This window comes from Pleurodeles waltl, chromosome 11 (assembly GCF_031143425.1).
Source record: "Pleurodeles waltl isolate 20211129_DDA chromosome 11, aPleWal1.hap1.20221129, whole genome shotgun sequence".
In the NCBI taxonomy this organism is placed as follows: Eukaryota; Metazoa; Chordata; class Amphibia; order Caudata; family Salamandridae; genus Pleurodeles; species Pleurodeles waltl.
Window position 1 is genome coordinate 180,042,400 of NC_090450.1, and position 24,785 is coordinate 180,067,184.

The following is a 24,785-nucleotide window of genomic DNA, read 5'->3' on the forward strand; positions in this document are numbered from 1 at the left end:
CAGATGCCCTTGACTTCCCTCTCGTTCAGCCATGGACCGTGTGGTCATGCAGACCCACTCAGGTAACCCTAACATCTCCAGGTGAGACCTGAGCTCCACTTCTTTCCAAGCAGTGTGCTCAAGGTCATTGCCTAACAGACAATCTACAGGCATGGCAGGACTCACAGCTACTTTCAGAGTACCAGAGACCCCCCCATTCAAAGGGAACCAGAGCCACCGGTAGGTGACTCTTGCGATTGTCAGCGACTCTGACCTGGTGGAATATATTAGGTACTATCTGCTCTGTTGACACCAGCTGACTCTTGATAGTAGTCATACTGGCTCCTGTGTCACGCAGAGCCTCCACCCTCTGCCCATCAATGGTGACCCACTGCCGGTACTTGGAAGTATTCCTGGGCATGTGGGCCTTGGGCACCATTTCTCCTTCTCCCAGGGACACTAGGGAAATCTCTACCTGCTCCCCAAAGCTAGTTGGGTCCATCTCCCCCCCGAGTGCTACACTAGTCAACCCAGGTGCCTGTCCGGTAGTGGACGGTGCCCTCTTGGGGCACTGTGGATCGCCTTTGTAGTGACCATACTGGTAACACTCCATGCATTTGGGGCTAGATTTCCCTGACTTGTCAAATGTCCCTGGCTTTTTCCCAAATTTGGAAAAGGAAGGGTTGCCACCCCCTTCCTGGGAATTCTTTTGGGGGCCTTTAGAGAGTTCCTTATCTGTAAGTTTATCTCCCCCCTCTTTCTTCTGTTGGGAACCCTGACCACCTTTGTGGGAGTCCCCCCCAGGTACCTTTTTGGACACTCTGGTGCTAACCCAGAGGTCCGCCTCCTCAGCAAGCTTCCTGGGATCAGTCAGCTTACTATCCACTAGGTGCTGGCGCAAATCTGTATAAGTAACATTAAGCATATGCTCTCTCAGAATCAAGTCATATAAACCTTTATAATCTGCTACTTTGTTGCCCCGCACCCATCCATTCAGTGCCTTATTGGAGAAATCAAAGAAATCTACCCATGTTTGTGTGGTTTGTTTGGTGCTGTCCCTGAACCTCTGACGGTATCCCTCAGGGGTCAGCCCAAACTTGGCAAGTAAAGTGGCTTTCTGAAGTGGGTATGTGTTTTGATCCGGTGGATCCAATGTGAGAAGTGTGTCCCTCCCCAATGGCGGCACATAACCCCACATAGCTACCCCCCATTGCCCTTCAGGAACCTCATGAGCCCTTAGTGCAACTTCATAAGCAGCTAACCATTTATCTATGTCATCTTCCACCACAAAACTGGGCACCACATTTTTGGGTATACGAACCTTCTTTTCTCCAGCAGGTCCTGTCTGTATGCTGCCACCATTATTGCTGGATTCAGACTGTCTTGCCTTGATCTCCAGCTCCTTGAGACTCAGTTCATGAGCCAACAATAGTTTCTTTTCAGCCAAAGCTCTTTCAGCTTCCACTTGTTTGGCTGCTCTTTCAGCTTCCGCTTGTTTGGCTGCCCTCTCAGCTTCTGCTTGAATTTGTTTGCTGTTCTTTCAGCTTTAATCTGTTTGGCTGCTCTTTCAGCCTCAGCTTGTTTGGCTTCTCTCTCTGCCCTCCTCTCCTCCTGTTGAGCCTCAATTTTCAGTTTTGCCATTTGCAATTGGAACTCCCTTTCCTCTCTCCTTTCCTCTGCGGTCAGGCTTTGCATGGAGACACTGCTCCCTGGTCTGGAAGGGTGCACAATTGCAGTGGTAACACCATCTACCGATAGTGAAAATTCCTCTGAGGGACCATGTTCTGGCTCCTCTTCCTCATCATCCTCTAAATGGGCTTCTGCCCAGGCCCTCAGCGCCACTTGAAAGTCCTCCTTTCTGGAGGCCCCTTGGGTGGGTACTCTCAATGCCCTGCAGAATCCTCTTAGTTGTTTGACCGTATATGCATCCAACTGGACTAGGTCAAAGTCCCCTGTCTGAGACCCAGTCAGAGACATGTTGAGTGAGGATTTAGTTTTTGAAAATTGTCAGGAAAAGAATCGGGTTTTCAAAAAGAGATAAAAACCAAGTTGACCTTCAACTGTGGGTAGGTAGTGAAATACTTAGCTACTGTATGTCACTGCACAAATACAAGTCCTATCCTCACCGCTGATCACCAATGTTAGAAATGGGGTTTTTGGTTGGCAGTCAGGTTACCCTCTGTCCAAGCAAAAGCCCTCACTCTAGTCAGGGTAAGTCACACACTATCCAAGATTATCCTGTGCCCACCCTCTGGTAGCTTGGCACGAGCAGTCAGGCTTAACTTAGAAGGCAATGTGTAAAGTATTTGTGCAATAAATCATACAATACCACCATATAGCACCACAAAAATACACCACACAGTGTTTAGAAAAATATATAATATTTATCAGGATGATTGTAGGTCAAAAAGAATAAAGTTGCAATGGAAAATTGTAGAAATATCACAGTACAGTGATATAAAGTGTCTTAAGTCTTTAGAATGTAAACAAAGTCTCTTTTAAGCACAAGTACCTGGTTGGGAGGGGAAAAATCTCCTCAGAGGGCCACAAGAGAAGAGGTGCGTGGAAAAAGGGTGTGTGCGTCGATTTCTCCCCAGCACACACGGACTTGCGTCGTTATTTTCCACGCGGGGAAGTCGGCGTCGTTTTCCGGTGCTCGGACAGTCTCTTTCTGTGGATCGCGGGGATTACCAGATGTCCCGGGTCTGTGCGTGGATTTTCCTGCTTGTTCTCCGGCTGCGCGTCGGTCTGCGGGGCTGTGCGTCGAAACGACGATCTCACGGCAGGCGTCGCGTCGATTTCTCCTCTGGATGTCGATCTGCGGGGCTGCGCGTTGAAATTACGATCTCAAGGCAGGCGTCGCGTCGATTTCTCCTCTAGAGGTCGGGCGGCGTTGTCCTTGCGAGGCCGTGCGTCGGATTTTCGATCGTCCCAAGAGCGTCGCGTTGATCAGCGTCGGTGTGCGGCGTTTTTCTCGCCGCGGAACCAGCGGTGCGTTGAAATTTTCAGCGCACGGAGCGTCCAAGTAAAAGAGAGAAGTCTTTTTGGTCCTGAGACTTCAAGGAACAGGAGGCAAGCTCTATCCAAGCCCTTGGAGAGCACTTTCACAGCCAGACAAGAGTTCAACAAGGCAGCAGGGCAACAGCAAGGCAGCAGTCCTTTGTAGAAAGCAGACAGGTGAGTCCTTTGAGCAGCCAGGCAGTTCTTCTTGGCAGGATGTAGTTTCTGGTTCAGGTTTCTTCTCCAGCAAGTGTCTGATGAGGTAGGGCAGAGGCCCTGTTTTATACCCAAATGTGCCTTTGAAGTGGGGGAGACTTCAAAGAGTGGCTAAGAATTGCACCAGGTCCCCTTTCAGTTTAATCCTGTCTGCCAGGGTCCCAGTAGGGGGTGTGGCAGTCCTTTGTGTGAGAGCAGGCCCTCCACCCTCCCAGCCCAGGAAGACCCATTCAAAATGCAGATGTATGCAAGTGAGGCTGAGTACCCTGTGTTTGGGGTGTGTCTGAGTGAATGCACAAGGAGCTGTCAACCAATCCCAGCCAGACGTGGATTGTAAGGCACAGAAGGATTTAAGTGCAAAGAAATGCTCACTTTCTAAAAGTGGCATTTCTAGAATAGTAATATTAAATCCGACTTCACCAGTCAGTAGGACTTTGTATTACCATTCTGGCCATACTAAATATGACCTTCCTGCTCCTTTCAGATCAGCAGCTGCCACTTCAACAGTGTATGAGGGCAGCCCTAATGTTAGCCTATGAAGGGAGCAGGCCTCACAGTAGTGTGAAAACGAATTTAGGAGTTTTACACTACCAGGACATATAACTACACAGGTACATATCCTGCCTTTTACCTACACAGCACCCTGCCCTAGGGGTTACCTAGGGCACACATTAAGGGTGACTTATATGTAGAAAAAGGGGAGTTCTAGGCTTGGCAAGTACTTTTAAATGCCAAGTCGAGGTGGCAGTGAAACTGCACACACAGGCCTTGCAATGGCAGGCCTGAGACAAGAAAAAGGGGCTACTTAAGTGGGTGGCACAACCAGTGCTGCAGGCCCACTAGTAGCATTTAATTTACCAGCCCTATGCACATAAAGTGCACCTTACTAGGGACTTATAAGTAAATTAATAGTCCAATCAGGTATGATTCAAGGTTACCATGTTTTAAGGGAGAGAGCATATGCACTTTAGCACTGGTTAGCAGTGGTAAAGTGCGCAGAGTCTATAAACCAGCAAAAACAGTGTCCAAAAAGTAGAGGGAGGCAGGCAAAAAGTTAGGGGTGACTACCCTAAGGCTGTCAGGTCTAACAATCCTTGTTAAACTAAATGTATCTAATCTTGCCAACACTTATTCATTTACTGGTTATTCTTTATTTGATCTTGGAGTTTAGTATGATTTTCTATGCACGTAAAATTGTTACCTAAAGGTCAATAAACTGTTAAACTTTACTACATTTGTGTGGTGATTCATGGCCACATAGGTCCTGGTGTGTAAAAATTACTGACTCTAATATTGAAAGTGATGTATATTAATTTGAATTAATTGATGTTGATTGTAAGGAAGTTATCTCACTCCTATCTGAGTCCAACGATTCTTGTCAACCTCTGAGGGTAATTAATGGTTACCCTATACGTGTCACCTTATAAATAAATTGTGAAAAAAAATAGAAGGCGGGACATGCCCACACTTCCAACCCCACCCCTCTTTCATACTGACACTAGACAACAAAGGCGGTAGGTAGCTTGACTAAAAAGAATAGGGAAAAATGCAGTAACTTTGTGAAGCTGCTACCAGAGCAAGAATTTGTTTAATACACAATAACTGTTCGCAAGTGTGGCCTAAGTATAGGAGGCAGCCTATTATTAACCAGTGTCAGGTTCCCACATCAATGCAGACTAAGAAAGATTTCTGAGTTCCTAGTTTGTGTGTACGGACTACCAACTCCCCTGGCCAGGTTCGGGAACAAGAACCAGGAAGGTCTTTATTCTACCAAAAAGAGATGCATTGAAACAATCTTAAGGGAAGAATTCCGCTAATCGCTGAGGAGGATTTCTGAAGGTATCATTGCATGAAGGAAAAGCTACATGAAAAAGGTGGGCTGTGAAGAGCGGTGCAAGACGAAATTAGGTTGACAGACTGTAGAACAGGGAAAGATCTACACTATCAAGCTTTGCCTCCCTAGTTCCCTTCATGTGCCTGGAGAAAAGTTGTTCACTCCTCGTATATGTGCTTGCATGGGATGCCTTGATCTCCAAATGCCTGGGCTGGGGAACATTCTAGAAGGTGATGGAGATGGTGAAAGCACTTACAAAATACAGACTCAATAGGAAGTGTTTGTGAAGGAAATGCACAAAATAAAGTTTGTAAGCATGAGCACAGGTTTTATAACTAGACATAAAAGCACTTGTCATGGCAAAAACTGTTAATTCATTTCAGCACTGTGAACCTCAACAAGACAACCATTACAAACATTTGTCTGATCATAATCCTTTGCAACTGCACCTGCTTAGGGGCAGATGCAAAATGTAAATGTCATCACGGAGGTATTGAACACTGGCTTTACAGGGCAGAGAATTTAGAAACACAAAAAGAGATAATATTAGCCATTCCTCTAGGGAAAATGAGGTAATCGTCCCAAATGTTTTCAGTGAATAGCAAGCCTTCAAAGAGGGAAATAAGATGGCAGTATGTCAGAACAGTTTATAGTATCAGGAGATTGGTAGAGAATTAACTAATTGTGTTAGAAAGACAGTTGAGGAAACCAGAAGATGCACGTCTGGAGGTTCTGGAAGTGCTGGAAGAGCTGTCATGAAAGAGGCAAAACTATGCTCACTCGGTAGAATGATCGAGATGCTTCAATTAGCGGTCTAATAAGGCTAGAATGCAAAACCAAGGGACAAGGCAGGACGACTATTAGCCTGAGTTGGGACTGGAACGTCAACTGCATGGTATACAGACGTGCCCCTTGTCTGAGTCCTCAACAGTGAGTATCTGGTAACATATTTTGGGGTTTTTGCCCCAGCCCCATTCTGATTTAGCATGTGCATGAAGGTCTAGGTCTGTCCTTTGATGTGAGTATGCTCCTGGACCTTGGAGTGAACACAATAACTCTCTCCATAGTAGCTGTATGCTACTGTCCCTGTCAGAAGATCTTGCATGCCGCACATTAATGGCAGCATTCCGTGTTTTACAAACCAGACGTTTTCACATGGGTCATTGATAGTAATCTACCGTCCCAATCTAAAAGCTAACTCGAATCCTTGAGCTAACATCCCAGCACAACTGTGTTTGTTTGTGGTTTACCTGTTAAATATATTGTGGTTTTGAGTGAATAAAAGTGAAGGTGGCCTATGGGCCCATTTCGAAAGCCACTAGCATCTTCATCTGCACAAGATGAAGGTGATTTCACATTCACAGACAGTGGAATTTAATTATTGACATCTGTGAGACTAGAGGAAGAGAACTTGAACATTGAAGTGAGGAAAGAGGAGGCAGGCTTTCCCTTTGTAATACAATAAGGTCCATTTCCTGCAGAGGGCTGCTATTTACCCTTCTTATTGAGCACTGGCATTTAATAGATTGTGGGTGGAGGGTGGGACTGCAACCCCTGCTGTTCTTCCTGAGAACTGTTTATATGGCTGTTGATAGCCAGGGCACATTACTCACACCTCATCATGCCTCCGTTGTGGGTACTCCAGTCTGGAGACAATCCTGCTGTGAGGAGCATCCCTCTAGACAAAAGCAGAGTTTGGAAGACACCCTGAGAAGGAGACAAGAAGGCATAACCTACTGAAACCAGTTAAGAATGTGCTGACATAGAAAAGACATTCCCCTTCTGGTGAACCTGCATAAGAGTGTGAGCTGTTGCTCGAGCTCCACGTTCTCTTTGACCAAGGATGAGTACCCGGATGACTGCCACACAAACACAGCTGCTGTCAACTAACAGGAAGATTCTCAGAGGTGAGAGACATTACATGGAGTCAGTTCTGTAAGAGGACCTGTTTTCTTGTCCTGGAACACATGTAATTACCTACCTAGAAGATGAGAGAAGGAGTGGGCCTATCCTGCAGGAGGAGCTGAAAACCAATAAGGGCAAGAGCTACTGACACCAGGTCCCTGGGTCTGTTTAACAAATACTCCTAATAGCATGACTGGCTTGCTCCTGGCTTGGATCCGGTCACCCTCACTGAAGCAGAATTTGTCGGGCACTACTGAATTATGTCCAGCAAATCGCACAGGTCAAGATCTGAATATGCAGTCCATAGCACGTACCCCAAGTGTACCTGAGATGGTCTCTGCAGTCACTGCCATGGTACTTGCCCGAGTTTGCCAGAGCAGTCAGAGCTGCTGACGAAGTGACGACTGACAAGTCTGTGGCACCTGCCCAAATGTTTCCAAAATGGACTCCGCTATTATAGTGGTAGCACTTGCCCCAAGTCTTCCAAAGTGGTCTATACCAACTAAGAGTTCTTTTTCCCAAGCCCATGCCTCTGCCCTGGAGTGGCCAAATGAACAGCCTAGTGGCTAGCCCTATGGTACTTGCTTAATGTGCCTCTAAGCAGACTAAACTGGTGTAAGTGAAACTGCTTCCTTGAGGCACTTGACCACTGTGTGCCTAAGTGACTATGCTGCTGCCTCTGGCAATTGACAGAAATATTCCTGATCAGAAAATGTGCCACTGAACTGTAGAGCACTTAGAAGTGTTCCAATGGTCGGCATCTTGACCGCAGACCAAAAGTGGACTGCAACAGTGCCTCAACCTCAGGAGGCCTGCCCAGGTCAGCCATAGATGCCACCCTTTAGCATGGTGTTTCATTAAATTATCAGAAGCGGCTTATCATGGCGGAATATTATTGAACTCCACTCGAATTGGAGCTGTTTTGTGTAATGTTAAGCCTACATGGATTCAGCAATGGGACACAACCTGTATAATTCACGGAGGTAGATACTCTTGATTACTGCAGCTTTTTTTAAATAAAAATATTAATGCCATGCGGAAGTTTACATGTGGTGGATAAAATGCGCTGTCTGTTTCGTTTTAGTGGAAGAAAATAACGAACATAACTTGATTGAACATGTGAAGTTATTCCAGGATTTATCGGTGCTCCTCCAGCAGTATTATAAAGACTCCACAATTAGTCCATGTTGAAGAGGCATCGGCGATATGTGGGGGACCCAGCCACTAGCCAGCATACTGTATGCCTCAAAAGGGCTGTTCACCTGAAGACGGCTGCACTCTTGGCCCTGCCTCTGATCTCTGTTGTGGAGTTCCATGTTTGCTCCCGACATAGGAACAGGGGATTGACACATGTACAATTGGTGCATCTTCCCACCTAGAAAGGAAGGCACAGAGTGATTCACATACTGGCCTAGTCAAGACCTACTGCAGACTCTCAATCAGTGAACTAACAGAGACAAAGAGACTCAATTTACAATACTGCCGAAGGTGGTGGGAAGGCTCTGTGCCTGTGTCTGAGACCAACACCAGGGTACCCTAACAGTAAGAGAGAGAGGGGGATGTAAAGGGAAAAACAGAGGGGGCATCCTCACCCAAAGGAGAATAGCCCTGTGCCAGAGACTCTGAGACCCTGAGGTTTTGAGGAGTCTACTATTTGGTTTAAAAACATTAACACAAGGCTAGGCAATCAAGGTATTAGGCTGCTGAGTGTCTGTTGAGTGCTGAATTTGTTGTATCCTCACAGTTACATATCTTAGAAGTTTGTGACTGATTGCCATTGTTTCCACTGAGAATCAAGTGCTAAAGGGATTGTACTTGGCCTAGTTGGCAGCGCCATAGAAGGACAGACCCTGGGACATCATGGGTAACAACCCCTGCCCAAATGACTGAGGTCCAGTAGTCCGTGTTTGGCCTGTGGTCCTACTAATGCAGGTCTGACAATTGGTTGCAAGTGATGTGAGATCCTGTTCCACCTTGCAACAACAGAGAAATACATTTCACCATTAAACTTTAAAGTCTACATAGTAAAATGTCTGATGCAATGTTGGGGCTGACAGTAGACATTGATATTGTGTCCCTAGATCAGTTGAGGGAACTATGCATGTATAGAGTGTGGGGCAATGGCATGGAGATCTTCTGAATTACATTAGTCGTCAGTTAGAAAAACTAAAGGGATGGAAAAAACTGTGATGGGCTCTGGAGAGGGTACAATGATAGGTACCTCTATCACCAACTCCAAGAGTGATTACCTTTGGAGGGTTAAGTCTAGCTGAGACTCTAAACTTGCATTTGGCTTGCAATAAAGCTAAAGCTAAGGAAGAAACAAAAGTTAGGGAGTTTGAGTCAGAAAAGCTGAGTGTAATGATATAGACACAGCAGTTACACCAGTTACGTAGCGTTTGTTTAAGAGCCACATGTAGGGTGAACCCATCCCTCGAAGGCCCTCCACCAACCAGGCCCAACGGTCCCCCAGCTCCGTGCCAACATTCAATGCATGCCATTCATGATATCATGAATGCTGTAACCAAGCTGGGTGACAGCAATCCAAACGCGGTCCTGATCATTCCCAATCATAACATATCCCCTTTCATTCCATAAAAACAAGATTTGTACCCAGGGTTTCCAACTGAAAAGAAAATAATCATTGTATTTAAGATCTTATGACACAACAACAACATGCCCAAATGTCATAATAACCTTCAATAAAACTTTTTACAGATTGAACTTGATTTTGATAATCACTTCATGAATGTAAGACACAAGATCAACTCATCACATTATGACATTGGCAGTAAATGCCGCCTACCGCCATGCTGACGGCCCCCAACATACCGCTGTGTAGGCGAATATCCGTTCACCATATTATGACACACACAAACCAATCCGACAGAATAGAACCACATACACCAACACACCAGACCAAAGGTCAGTGATAAAGTGGCGGTCCCAAAACCCATACCGTTACACCAACAAACCACCAACAACAAATGATCACCAATGAATCACCACAGCGGACATTCAATGGTGGTAAACCATTGGCAGTACATACTGCCGCGCTAAGAATGGACACCCACATACAAAACAACACTACATTGGCCAATACCAAAAACACACACATGACACCCGTACACACACCACACCCACACCACTCTAAAACATACACCCACATTACCCACAACCCTTTACGAATACAAATTATTGCTACCAGACCGACACAAAGTCCACTTAGACAACTAGACATACACCACCTGCACCCATACATCCCCCACTCACCCCACATTACACACCCCACCACATTACTTAATACAATCTCACCAACACACTCCATGCAACACCCATGGCACCACAAAGGCACCCCCGTTTCACTGAGGAGGAGTTAAGGGTCATGGTGGAGGAAATTGTCAGGATAGAGTCACAGCTCTTTGGACCACAGGTACCCCAAATATCCATTGCAAGGAAGATGGAGCTATGGCGGAGAATCGCGGACAGGGTAAACGCCGTGCGACAGCACCCAAAAACAAGGGAACATCAGGAAGAGGTGGAACGACCTATGGGGGAAGGTATGTTCCATTGCAGCAAGGCACAGCTCGCAATCCAGAGGACTGGCGGTGGACTCTCACCTCCTCCCCCACAGCTCACAGCCTGGGAGGAGCAAGTACTGGCAAAACTGCATCTTGAGGGACTCGCTGGAGTAGCCTGAGGACTTGCACTGGTAAGTCAATATTTACTACTTATCACTCCCATACCTGCATGCCATCTCACACCCTCACCCTCAGGTGAACACCTATCAGGAGGGGGCTTTGACGTCACCTGCCTGACCTGGCCACTCAGATGCTCCCAGAGGTCCCTGCCCACCTTGCATTCAAGATGGCAGAACCCAGAGACTCTCTGGAGGAGCTCTGGGCACCACCCCTGGGGTGGTGATGGACAGGGGTGTGATCACTTCCCTTTCCATTGTTCAGTTTCGCGCCGGAGCAGGGACTGGTGGTCCCTGAACCAGTATAGCAATAGACCAGTCTAGACTGGTTTATGCATGGAGGGCACCAAATGTGCCCTTCACAGCATACCAGTGGCTTGGGGAGGCTACCCATCCTAAGCCATGTAAGACCTATTTCCAAAGGGAGAGCGTGTTACCCCCCCTCTCCCAAAGAAAATTAGTTGTTCTCTCTTCCTGGGATTGAGCTGTACAAGCAGCAGGAGGGCAGAAACTTGTCTGAGGGGTTTTCCAGCAGTTTGGGCTGCCTTGAAAACCCCATAAGGCTGGTAGGAGCAATGCTGGGGCCCACTAAGGAGCCCCCAGCATGCATGAAATCATACTTCCAATAAGGGCAACAGTATTGGGGTATGATTCCGACATGTTTGATGCCGAACAAGCCTAGGTTCGGAGTTACCATTACGTAGCTGGACATAGGTAGTGACCCATGTCCAGTACACGCATAAAATGACATCCGCGCACTCACCAAGTCCAGGAAAATGTAACTGAGGTTTGTGGGGACACCTCTACTTTTGCAGGGGTGACTTCTCACACAGGCACTTGCAACCAGCCCTCTGGGCTAGGAAGGTCTGCCATAGGGATGACTTATAGTGACCTGCTGCAGTGACCTGTAGTGAAAATGGTGCATATACCCTTTCGCACATGCTGCAATGGCAGGCCTGCAGATACAATTTGCATGGGCTACCCACGTGTGGCATAATACATGCTGCAGCCCATAGTGATCCTCTGGTACCCCAGTGCCCTGGGTACCTAAGTACCATATACTAGGGACGTACATGGGGGCACCAGTATGCAAAATGTGGGGTGTTCGTGGTTCAAGTAACCAAGTTTGAAGGGCAAGAGCATAATCACTGGGGTCCAGGTTAGCGGGATCCCAGTAAACACAGTCAAACACACAGACAACAGGTAGCCATGCCAAGAAAGAGGGTACTTTCCTACAAGCAGGAAACATGAACATTGTTGCTCTCCCTCTTTCCACGTGTTGCATTTTTCTTGTGTGACACTGTTCTTCATTTTTCCTTTCCGCTCTCTTGCATCCACTGAGGTGACAACTTTTCTTCTACTGTTTCATTCACCCCCTTCTTATTCTGTGCTGCCATTTGTATTGCACCCTTTACCATTCGATTCACTCGTTCCGCCATTCATTTCCCTGGGGGTTATACAATGTTTTACAAACTTGTTTGATTCCGTTTCCACATAAGAAATCTCTCAGCAACACAGATGTGAGTTGTGCTCTATTGTCTGTCACAAGTAAACTTGGGTTTCCCTCTGTTCGAACCACTCTTTTTAGTACTTTAATCACACTCTCCATAGTTATATTCCTTACAAACTCCACCATCACCCACCTCGATTCAACATCAACCATTATTATGGTAAAACGCTCACCTTCTTTCAAATGTTCCAAGGGCCCAATTATATCCAAATACAGCTTCATCCATGGACCTCCCCCCTCGCTGAAAGAACCCATGCCTTCATTTGTTACTTTCAATCTTTTTTCACTATCCCTACACATGTCACAATCCTCCACCCACTCATTTACTTGTCAGTCATACCTGTCCATCAAAATTTCTCCTTTAGTCTTTTCTTTGTAAGAGTCTGCCCTAGATGGCCTTCATGTGCCAACATCACCATCTTTGTTTACTCCATTAGGAGGTATTAACCTGCCTCCACGCATAATTATATTCCCATCCTCCTCATTTGTCAATTCTTCTTGTAATTTCACAAAAGGACGTACATCCAACTTTAACTTGCTTTAAAGGAAATACAGGAGAACTTTCCTGTGCTTTCGGGTTCATCTCATGCATTGCTGGAGAACAGGCGCTCGTTGCCAATTTGTAATGATATGGACACAGTGGTTACACCAGTACATAGGCGGTTATTTAAGAGCCATATGTAAGGTGAACCCACTCCTCAACTACCCTCCTCCAGCCATGCCCAACTGTCCCCCAGCTCTGTGTCAACATTCCATGCATGCCATTCATGACATCATGAATGCCATAAGCAAGATGGGGGACAGCGATCCGAACACAGTCCTGATCAAACCCAATCATAACACTGAGATTGGCTCATAGAGAAAGAGGAAAGGAAGCAGAAGAGCCAAGAAGGATTGGCTCATGGGAAGTGAAAGAGGGAGCGTGAGGAGCTAGAAAGTGGAAAGAAGATGTAGGAAAAGGAGAGAAAATTGGACAGCAAGAGGAAAGTGTTAGACAATTAAAAGATCAAGGTGGGAGATAGCTACGTCTGTGAAACACGATTCTACTTTAAAGTCTCTAGGACTAAGGTATCAAAAGAGCTTGTGCACATGTATGTGGAGTGACAACATATTGAGGAATGATTTGAATTCTGTGATTGCTTGTAAAGCTTGAGCTTTCAATGATATGTTGAAGGCAGCTACTTTCATGTTTCCCTTGTCCATGTAAGGAACAGGAATCAATAGAAGGATGCATGTTGCTGCGCAAATGACTTATGAGTGACTGAAAGAGTCTTCAATTTGGAGGTTTGAGCCAGATCAAAACCTACAAAGGTTTAAAGTTTGCAATGGAGCATATGTTGTGTCATTTGAGAATGGGATTCAAGGAGCATTGTGTGATTGGAATGGGTGCATGGAGGCCAGAGATCTTCATGCCCTGAACTATTTAATGAACAAAGTCAGACTCATGGAGAAGTGCTTTACCCCACTTAGGTAATACCTGTCAGATCTGACAGAGAGGGATCCAGAGAAACTTGCAGTATTGGCTGACAGCTGGTTAGCTAACAGAGTTAACAGAGTTCGAAGCAGCATGGTTCTAAGACAAAGGGGTAGAGGAGGAGATCTCAAAAGACTGTTTTCAAATCTGAGCTTAAGGTCCAACACACCTCCCAAATTTCCAAAGGGGAACAGCATCAGAAAGATGATTGGTTACCAATTCAGGAAAAATTAAACAACAAGGAAGTACAGGATTTTTTTTCCAAGCCCAACGTGATTCCTTTCTTTTAGTGTCACAAGGAGGACATTATAAGAGGGACTCTACCAGGTACACTCATGAAAACTCGTGTGTTGACTATGGGGGAAGGAACGCAATAAGTTACACTTAGCCTAGTTGTTATGGGTATTCGGAAAAGGACCCGTATGTCTAAAAGCACATACACCAAAACACAGTGGGATTTGTGTTAGAAGCTAATATCAATGTGAGGAAGATCCCTGCCCTGACGAATGCAGGAATTCATAAAACTATGGTTCAGAGTAAGCGTCCCAAACCGTAGATGACTTTTCCTGGGCCATTAACACAGGCTTAGTAGCCAATTGAGAGGACATGGAGTATCTGATTGTTTGCATTTAGGGAGAGATCAATGGCATGTTAGCCATGGTAGGGGTGGGAGGGAAGAGGGGTGCTAGATGTCTCTTGGGCAATGAGTTAATGGCCCTTGGTTCACCAAAGCTTAAATGTCTTGGACAACATCAGCTGTTTTGACCAGAGCACAGACTCCATGTCAGTATTGAAACCATTCCTTATTTACAGATACCAAGAAAAGGGAGCAAGTGGAATCATGGCAGACTGTCAGAAGGCAGTGGCAACCTCGGCCTCTGCTTCATGCAAAAAGGATAGTGAGATATCCAAAGCAGACGAGATGTTGCAGTCTGGGCCCGAGCTACAGGAGTTACTAGCTGCTGAAGGACCTACCCATGAGGAACTCTGCAAGGGACAATTTGAGTGTCCTACACTTGTGGGACTTTTAACAGATGCCCAGGAACATTTCAGCAAAGGTGTGGCAGGAAAACAGTATGTTGGCTGGGAGGGTGGCCCCTTGTTTAGTAAGCTAGTGAATTCTGAGGCTGCTGCTAACTGTAAACTACCAGAAGTTTCTGTTGTCACTATTCCACAATGTGCTCTTGGTAGGGCACTAGGCATATTGAAAGGCCCAGTATAGATTAGATCCTCTCGTCTACTGGCCATGGATGTGTAGAGTCATAGAGAGACTCTGTAGAAACTGTCCTACTAGCTAGCTGAGTGGTAATTCTGGAAGAAAGACCAAGCCTCTGCTAGTGCTTCCACCATCGGTAGGTGATTAATTTGAGTGAGTAGGATATTGTTGGTCTATTCAACACACCCTCAGCATCAGGTAAGAAGCAGCTATTTGCACTGGGTTGATCACACCCCTAGGTATCTTTAGAGGGTACTTCTGAGAAGTGCAATGAATAGGTAGCAGCAAAGGCTCTCCGAGGGACATCTTGTAAGTTGTATTTCTCAAACAGTGATTTCCAACCTGGGATTTATGCCTGGGAGCATTGCAAAAGAAAGATTACAGCAACTAACAACTGAATGTTAACGCAAAGATCACTTAGGTACAAATAGATTTACACCAAAGTGTCATGTAGGTCAACTCCATTTTTTATTGTTTTATGTATTCATAGTATGGCATCCTACTATGACAATCTCTATTGTGATAATGTTAGAATCCTTTATCTTCAGGTTAGAGTACTGTTATAACTAGATGGTACAGGATCATGGTGCCATTAACCATTCAACATGTCTATAAACTTCACACTGACGTGATTTCAACTTATCTGAAAGGTTATTGTTTGTCGGGTCTGTGACTACACATAGGGCCTCATTATGAACTCAGCGGGAAAACCCGTCATTCGGGCTGGCAGTCTACAAAAGACCGCCAGCGCATTGGAGACCCTGCCGGCCACATTACTAACATTCCGCTGGGCCGGCGGGCGGAAAGAGTGTTTCCGCCAGCTGGCCCAGTGGAATGCAGGTCCTGTACATTAACGCAAGCTCCACATGGAGACGGCGGCAATGTAGCAGTGTGGCGGGTGCAGCAGCACCCGTCGTGCATATCACTGCCTGTAAATCGGGCAGTGACATGCATGACGGGGCTGTACATGGGGGCCCCGAGGCACCCATTCCGCCAGCCTTTCCTTGGCAGGTTAAACCGACAGGGAAAGGCTGGTGGAAAACAGGTACGTTATACAGCGGGCAGCGCTGCTTGCTGTTGGATAAGTAACTCTGCCATCGCCAGGCTGCCTGGCGGTGGTAGCCTGAAAGTGGCGGAGTTATGCCAGTGGCAGTTTTGCCACGTCCATTATATGGCGGTCTGGGCCGCCATGCCGGTGGTGGTAATTACCACCGCCGCCGGCATGGCGACCCAGACCGCCATGTTCATAATGACCCCCAGAATCTGTCTTGTTGCATAAAGATAATTGAGAGGAGCCACTGAAGAGATGTGAAATTGAGCATCTCACCTGTAAGCTGTCCTCTGTTCTCTTCAACATGAATTATTCTGTCAGACCCCTTATGTCCATCATTTTGTCAGTTTCAGCATCTTCCAGCCAGTGTAAGTTGGTGACCTTCCCATCTAGTACTGGTGGCCTCTGTCAAGTCTGATGAGTATGTCACAATTAGTTCATGCCTGTTTTGCAACCCACCATACCTCATCCCATAATTGAGATGTCAGCCATCTCCAAAGCCTTCTTTTCTCTTCCCCATGTACCTGAAAACTATTACTGTTTGTACTTTTCCAAACTCTGTTTTCTAACAACAGTGATCTAGGAACCTGTTGTCTGCTTTTTTCAGCTATCGATGTGGGAAGTATCCCAGTAGTATTGTACTTGTGCAAATAAATTCATTCATTTTTTCATACCCTCCATTCTGTGATCTCCTTTAAATATTGGGTCAAGCCTAGACACTCCCACGCTACATGGATGAACCCTTCATCATCTTGTGAACACCAGTGACATTTTGAGGTATCTAATGCATAGATGTTGTTAATCCATTTCGTAGTCAGATAATTAAATTGGATATATTTAAACCAGGCATTTCTAGGCACCCTGGGTGCATAGCATTGGACCCTTTCCCATTATTTCTCTTCCAATTTCTTTCTTGAGTCAGCTTCCCCCTTGAGTCATAAGTGATTCGTGTCAGTCTTACTAATGGGGTGTTGCACTTTGTGATAACATATCACTCATCTGCGCCTCTTCCCAGGATAAAGAGCAGTTGTGTCTCTTGATGCACATGTAACTTTGAATCTTTGGAAGTCTTCGAGAAGCAGTTTGAAATACTTATCGACGGATCACATTGGTAGGATGTCAAAACAGTGCAATAAAGGTAGGAGGATCGTGATTTTGGCAAATGCAGCCTTACCTTCAACCAGTAGGGGAAGTGTTTTTCAGAAGTCTGCTTTGTTTCTCAAGCTGTCAAGTCCCATTATTCCCAATCACAAAATGGAGTGGAAGGTATATATACCCAGAAATCTAAAGTTGTGTCTTTTAAAGGGTATGCCCAACTCTAGCAGTCATTGGGGTTTGTTTCTGTCTGAGGTCTAGCTGAGAAGACTTTACCCATAGTACTCTCCAACTGCATATCTGCTGGATTCTTCAAGCGCGTTAAACACTGAGCCCATAATAGCAATCTCGAGGAAATAGAGGAATATCATTTACATACATTTAAGTGGTACACATGCTGCTCTATTGCAGCACACTCTTCTCTTCACCCTCAGACACTCTAGCACATGGATCTATTAGCAGTGTAAACGGCATAGGCGATAATGGACATTCCTTTCACATATTTCGGAGCACTTAAAAAGGAGAGGAATCACTTTCACTGCCTTTACTTTAGCAGTTGGATCAGACTCCAAGGAGTTCCCCTGTACCTGTACACCAGAGAACAGTGAATCAGAACTACCGGGTCACTGAGGTAAAGTTTTTTTCCAAACTTATTGGCATACAAATTGCATTAAAATTTGCTGTTGGGGCTTTCTCCAGCACTCAAAATAGGAGTTGAAGGTTGAAGGAAGTGCTGCATTGCAGAATAAAATCAGTTCTTGTTTGGACTTGCCATGACGGGTAGTAGGAGCTGGATCCATCTAGCAAGGATTTTACTCAAGATTGTATAGTCCAAGTTCAGCTAGGATAAAGGTCTATAGAATACCTTTTTGCGGGCTCTCAGCAGAGTCTTGGTAGGGAGACTATCAGTCCCTCACTGGACATGTGTGGGAGGTGTTAACTTTTTCGAGGGATGTCATGAATTTATTTTCAATTTAAGGTCCATCACCTTTTTAAAGCCCACCACTTCTGTTATGCAATGGCCCCTGATACCCAGCTTGGAGGCTTCCCATCCTCTTAACACTTACAATGTGATAACTTGGTTTTTGCTGATGAATTCCCACATAGTGTCTCCCTGGGAACCTCTAAACTCCACGTCTTCAAATGTAGTACTTCGTAGCACCAGGTAGGTATGGGTTTGCATTGCTTAATCCTGGCCATGGTCATAGTAAGCAGCAACATATTATGGTCTGGTAGAGTTTTGCCTAGGTGTTCTGAGTGTGGTATCTCAGGTTGGAGTGAGATTGAGCATAGAAAGTGATTGAGTCCAGGGTGTAAATTATGCCCTAAGGAGTGAAATGAGTGCTCTTTAAAGCTAAGGTGCACCAGTCTTTTTGTATCCATGAGCTCCTAGTGCACCATCAAGGTGGGTACTCCCAAGGTCTCCATTCACTGACATGCCCAGCAGTGAAAGATAGGCGCCATCTAAAGTTTATGTTTAGCACAGTTTTAGTCAGTGCCCAGAACCAGGTGACACTGAGGGGGTCATTCTGACCCTGGCGGTCGGTGACCGCCAGGGTCACCGACCACGGGAGCACCGCCAACAGGCTGGCGGTGCTCCGTCGAGCATTCTGACCGCGGCGGTTCAGCCGCGGTCAGAAACGGAAAGTCGGCGGTCTCCTGCCGACTTTCCGCTGCTCGGGAGAATCCTCCATGGCGGCGGAGCGCGCTCCGCCGCCATGGGGATTCTGACACCCCCTACCGCCATCCTGTTCCTGGCGGGTCTCCCGCCAGGAACAGGATGGCGGTAGGGGGTGCCGCGGGGCCCCTGGGGGCCCCTGCAGTGCCCATGCCAATGGCATGGGCACTGCAGAGCTCCCCGTAAGAGGGCCCCACAAAGTATTTCAGTGTCTGCAAAGCAGACACTGAAATACGCGACGGGTGCAACTGCACCCGTCGCACCTTCCCACTACGCCGGCTCCATTCGGAGCCGGCGTCCTCGTGGGAAGGTAGATTTGCCCTGGGCTGGCGGGCGGCCTTTTGGCGGCCGCCCGCCAGCCCAGGGCAAATCTCAAAATACCCTCAGCGGTCTTGTGACTGCGGAGCGGTATTTTGTCGGGGGAACATTAGCGGGCGGCCTCCGCCGCCCGCCAATGTTGGAATCACCCCCTGAGTATTTACTCTGCGTCATATGATGAGCTGACTTTCGGCACTAGGGGCGCATATATTGCCCAGCACAATGCCTCTCCTATCTAAACTAATTCTACACAGTACATCCCTCCCCTCCTCATCAACGTGGGTCTCAGTGGAGATAAACGGGAGTATGTGCTGCACTCAGAGCAATGAACCTCGGTATTATCAGCAATAGCCCATGCAGAATATTTGAGTTATGCATCATTAATGTAATTAAGCAGTTCATTGTTTTGTGAGATGGTTTTCCTACAGGAGCACTTTTTGGGCTCTGCCCTGTTTAAGATCTGAATACACCACTGTGTGCAAATCCTGCGAGAGATGAATAATTTGTTATTGACTAGTTTTTCTTTTTGAGTCCTGCATAATCAGGTTGATGCAGTGGACCAAACGGAGCACTTACAGGTATGCACCATCTTAAATGACGTAATCAATGTTACTGCCATTGTCACAGCCAAAATGAGCGGCATAAGGCAGCCTGCTCGTGTATCAGTGCTGGGGAAGAAAGCTGTATTATATCTTAGGAGACATACCTCCACCTACAGCAACACCCGCAGCAACGTGGCTCAGCTGTGTTACTCAATTTTAGAATAAATCTGCAAAAAAAACGTTTCCAATATTTTGGCATCTATTCATGACAGGTTACATCCTTCTTGTGCTTGTGTTTCTGATGTGCGCAGTTGCTTTCCAGCTAGTGCAAGGTATATTCTCACGACAGATTTTTAGAACTGATCTGTAAGAGCACGAGCTACACTGCAATCTTTGACAGCTTAATCGTGGAATAATTTCAGCAGCCAGGTTGCTGGTGGTGCACGAATACGGGTTAAGCGTTTTACTGTACCACACGTTTTACTTGCAATTGGACCCTCTTTGTAATACCTGTACCCAATTTAGGCAATGCCTACCATCGTCTGTGTCGCAATTTGCCAAAATTATTTAAAAATCAGGCACTTCAAAAAGTTATCTTACACTGCTTTGGGCCTAGTCGCATTACATGGGCATTCAACTGCGTTTAGGAGCAAAATATATTTTGATAACCAGTAACAATATAATGCGTCTCACATCTTGTTTACCTTTAATACATTTTCATGATGAGCAGGTTTATTGCCTATCAGTCAAATATTTGGCCTGAAGTGCCAACATCGGTTAACAGTTATGAGATTACATTCAAATAAAAAAAAATCTGTCAGATCTGCAAATAAAGATAGCACTTTTGCAATTTTCCACAGCTAAACTACTCATGTGTGTGGTTCGATAAGATATGGCATGTCAACGCGGCTTCCTCTCATTTCTGTGCCCCATGTGCGCGAAATAATATTGTATAAATGTCAGGATAGCTCATTGTGACATTTTGTTGGAATTAGAATGTGGACCGTGGCATGGCCAGGATTCCAGGAAAGGCAGTTAGCCTGGGTTCCTCCTTCGAGAAGGAGCTGTTTTTCCCTGCATAATAAAAATGTATGTTTTACCTGGCTCTCCAGGTGCAGCAGTGTATACGAACAGCAGGACTTGACACTAGCTAGGAGCGGGTTTCCGGGGGGAGCCTAGACCTCTTGTAGTTGTGGAGTCAGTAGATGAGCCACAGGTAAGGCAGGATGGTCGACTCACCCCTTCCTGTAGACCTCGCTCCCTACCCCAACCTTCCAACAGCCTCTTCCCTAACTCATCTCCTTATGGTTCATAACCCCAATACAGCCTCCCAAAAAAGGCCAATCCTGTCAGCTTACAGGCAATCGTCATGGACGACAAACCTTTCTCAGTCCAAATCATAATAAATTTCACAACATCTGCTCTGTGAAATTTCTCTCAATCGTCCAATTTCCTCTGAGCATTCATCTCTCTGAACTCATTCCAGGCCTGTCTGTATGCATGCCATGTGGATTCTGACAAGGTACCCCTGATCATCCTCATCAACCTCTGCCTCCAACGGTCCACAGGTCTCTGGCATCATTCTCTTCTCTGGATGTGCCCCAGAGCAAATCTACAGAATCTCTGCCCCTGGGAACGTGACAGAGCATCAGCAATTCTGTTATCAGCCCTGCCAATGTGCTGTGCCTTCAGTATGACATTCATATGCAAACATTCCAGCACAAAGTCTCTCAGCAACTTTAAACCAGTAAATCCCTGGCAGACTCCCTGTTAACCACCTGTACTAACAACAAATTGTACACGTGGAAAAGCCCTACTTTGTTAAAAAAACTTGTGCCCCCATTAGCATACTGCCACCACCAAAGGAAAAAATTCCAGAAATGCAATGCTGGGGCCTCCATTCTTCCAAAGCTCAGGCCGGTCTTCTGCACACCAGGGACCTTGCCACAAAAGTACCAGCACTTCCTGCTGCATCTGAAAACAACTCAAATGACTACTCTGCTTCTTCTCCCATCCCTTCCACTGAGACATTGTTAAATTCCTTTAAAAAGGTTTGTCAGATCCTGAAGTCCTCCACTCCTCCATTCAACCGAATTCTATGGTGCAGGAATAAATCACCTGACAGCGCTGAACCCAATATTCTACTAAATGTTTGCCCTGCCTTGACCACTCTGCATGCAATGTTGAGGTGTCCTAACAACACTTGAATACCTCGTACCCTGGCTTTTTCTTTACTGAGTATCTCATTCAACAACTCCAACAACTTGACTTTCTTGTCCTCTGACAATCACACTTTCATTCTCACTGAATCCAACTTCACTCCCAAAAGAAAGCCAGCACCTCCACTGGACCACAAGTCTTTTAGGCACCCCTATATCCTGCAAAAGGTTGTTAAATCTGGACAACTATTTCTCACACTGCACTGTAATTGGTGCTGCCACCAAGAAAAAAAACATCCAAGTAATGCGTATGGCTTCTGAGCCCATGACCACTTGAAGCAACTGCTGTAATATTGTACTGAAAGACTCAAACAATAAACAGATCAGCCCATCGGCAATGCTTTCTTCACAAATGTACAACCTGCAAACTGGACCTCAAACAATTCAAACTCATCTGAATGGACTGGAAGAAACCTGAAAGCAGATTTGAAGTCACATTTTGCCAACAGAGCACCCTTTCCTACCCTTTTTATCAACTCAGTTGCCAAGCCTACTGAAGCATAATGCACCCTGCTCTTTTCTTCAGGGATAAAATCATTGATTGACTGCCCTTCTGGCCATGAAAGATGATGGATCATCCTAAGCTCTCTCAGCTGTTTCCTCAGTACCTTGCAAATGGTGAATATAATCAATTGTGGCATTGGCCAATCAGAAAAAGGACCGACCATTTTCCCTTCGCTAACTTCTTTCATTAGCTTGAGACATACTAGCTCCTCTTACCCCTGGATGGAACGCAAATGCTGAGCCCAGCGACATTCTCTTGGATCGTCATAGTCCACCATGTTCAAAGCCTTTCCGCAATTGTTTTCCCTTGTCTGCCATCGCACAGAAATTCAGCCAGTATCTCAAGCGTTCATGTTTAACTGGCTTGCGAGCCTCTTCCTGTGTTGTACTGTCCACCTTCCCCTCTTGCCCTGCTACTGCTTCCATTGCACACCCCTTACCCCTTCTCCCCCTTTTCACTGCAACACTGAATGTTTCCCTCCGCATTGAGAACATTCTTGCCGAAAACAACAATATTCTCTATTGCACATTCATTTGTTGAAGGCCCAAAAAGTCCCTGTGGATGATGCCTATCCCCTCCAACTTGATCCAACACCATCTTGGGTGGCGCAGTCACAAAAGGGCTTGTTTATCATTGGCCACCCACTAGCTGTGCATGTCGTCCATGCTGACCGTGTGGGCATCATAGTTTGTAGAAACAGCTTATTGTCTAACTGTCCCCACACACCATCTGCATCGTCCGCTACCCTAGCCCTAAATTGTTTATCATACTTCACCCACGTCCAACCCCCCAAGGTGGTCTGAGCCTTGTGGACCACATCCAAGTATTTAAATAATGCCACACATTGTTCTGACAACTTTTCACAGCAAATGCTTGTGTATATCAAAATGCCACCTGCCCAATTTTCAATGTTAACCGGCATCTTAGGGCATCTGGAATACTCGAAGAATGGTCCAACTTCTTCTTGGGACCCTTCTTTGGCTCTGATTTCTCTATGGAGCAATCTAAAGCTTCTTATTCTAAATTTCTTTACTTTCTTTTTTTACCTTTTTTGATCTTTGCTTGCCTCTGTGCAACCTGAGTCAATCCTACCCCCTTTCTCCTCGCTCCCTTCAGACAAGATATTAACTTCTACTCCTGTCCCCTGGTTGTGGACATACTTCCCTTTCACTAAGTCTGAGTCTGAGCCTGAGTCTGTCTTGACTTCCTAGTTCCTGCTCTCACAGACTGACATCCCATTATAGACCCAACAATCCCGACCTACCGAACTTCAATGTTGTCACTGGAGCCCCAGCCTTCTGGACCAATGTTGGCCCCTTTTCAATTGAGCCACAGACTCCTTCCTCTTCCCTTTCTTTTTTGTGACCTGCAAAACACCTACTTCTGCACCACTTGCAGCCTCTGGATGCCCATGGCATGAATCATGAGGTGCCGCATTTATCACTTAATGCAGTGGTTCCAAATCTGTGCGCTGCGGCACCCCAGTGCGCCTTCATATCTCGCAAGGGGTGCCGTGCACCAAGCACGCAGTTTAGGAACCTCATTCCATTGTGAAAAACTCAGAATTGGGCTCTGACATGATTGCACACTGAACGTGGGGGCCCTACTGTTCATGCCCACCCTGAATGCACAACAGAAAGACTTTCATTTAAAGCAGGACTGGCCCCTTCACATGCTTCTCAAGAAAAGGTGAAGAGAGATTGTTTGCTGAGGCACTGTCATGCGTGAGGCTCCTTTGCAGTTATGTCCAGTAATCGATGAACGACTGCACAATTCCAGCTGTCCATAAAGCAGATTTAGTTTCACTTTTGCAACTACTACGTTCACACAAGCTTCCCAGAGCATAAAGAGAGCAGTGAAAAGGTTGACAGTGAGAGAGCGTAGCCTACATAACCTATATTAAAATGAAATGTTTATATATCAATGTGTGATGATGCTGCATAGAAAACTATAATAATAGAGATTTGCTTAAACGTGCACCTGTATTACGACCATGAAGAGTGGCCACAAATGTATACGCAAACTAACAATGACGAATAAAATGTTTATGTTATGATCAATTAAGCCTATATTACCATCTATATTATTGAATCTGTATTGAAACTCTTTATGGGCCTTAAGTTAGCGTGAGCTGCGGTTTTAGCTGCCCAGCTCTCATATTAAATGTATTTTCTGTTTTTCCAGTGTGCTGACTTGCAAAGGGCCATGACCCTGCAAATGTTCTTTTTCTTCAGAACTTGGAAGATGAATGTAACCATGCAAAATCCATTCCCAAGCGCATATTCAGTGCCTTGGTTTAAAAAGTTATGAGTAAAATGGAAACAAATGTAGATTAAAGAAATGTACAAGGTCACTTAGACCGATGGACAATGAATCTGCTGACCCAAAGGACGTGCCAAGGAATGAAGTAACGCCGGATGTGCCACCTCTGAAGACGTCAATTATGAAGACCAATCAAAAACTCGTGAATTAATGTGGGGTGACAATAGGGATTACCAAATGTTAAATTTGATAGGTTAAAGATAGTGGGGTATAGTAAATGTCCA